This window comes from Octopus bimaculoides, chromosome 1 (genome assembly GCF_001194135.2).
Source record: "Octopus bimaculoides isolate UCB-OBI-ISO-001 chromosome 1, ASM119413v2, whole genome shotgun sequence".
NCBI classification, from domain to species: domain Eukaryota; kingdom Metazoa; phylum Mollusca; class Cephalopoda; order Octopoda; family Octopodidae; genus Octopus; species Octopus bimaculoides.
This window is the reverse complement of record NC_068981.1, coordinates 11131842-11132813: the sequence shown is the minus strand read 5'-3', so window position 1 is coordinate 11132813 and position 972 is coordinate 11131842.

Here is a 972-nt window from a genome sequence, read left to right as displayed (position 1 = left end):
CCGTTTCGTTTTCCTGTCTTGTTTTCCGTCCGCCACTACCCTCCACGAAAACAATTTAATTTGTGTTCGTGGGAGGAACCATTTTAATTATGCGTACTGCCTTAATTCTTCAAAACGCCGGAGTTTTAATGGTGGCAGCTGATGAAGGGGATGTTTCTATGTGGCCTGCTTGTTTGTTGCACCTTGTTTACCATTTTGTCCTTGTTCTTTTGCCACGTCATATACCCAGTTATGTATTTATATCTACATGTAGATGAACGTATATACATACATGTACATATATATGCATATACTCATATATTGTTTGTATCACGACAGAACGCACGCGTTACCTTTATACAGTAAGTTTTAACTATATTCCTAACGCGACTCTCTCTATTTCTATCTCCCCCTCTCATTCTTCCATTTACTGTTCTTCGCCTCTACCTGTCACTACTTCTCTCTCGCTCTCTCTATCTCTTGTTACTCGTCCTTCGCCTCTCACCGTTACTACTACTATTTCTCTCTCTCTCTCTCTCTCTCTCTCTCTCTCTCTCTCTCTCTCTCTCTCTCTCTCTCTCTCTCTCTCTCCCTCTCTCTCTCTCTCTCTACCTCTCGTTGCTCACTTTTATTCTACTTCCTCCCCTCCTTTTACCTCTGCTACTCTTTCTCTTCACACAGCCTTGGTCACGTGTGTCCGGCTGCTATTTCTTTTCGTTCTTGGAATCACCAAGCTCGCACGTATTTCTTTGCCCCTCCTGTACGTGTTTCACAGATATCAAGATATACACACTTCACGTCTGGCTGTACAGCCTTTTTGTTTGTTTATTTCCCCGTTTCGTTTTCTTTCTTGTTTTCCGTCCGCCACTACCCTCCACGAAAACAATTTAATTTGTGTTCGTGGGAAGAACCATTTGCCACGTCATGTACCCAGTTATGTATCTATATGTACATGTAGATGAACGTATATACATACATGTACATATATATGCA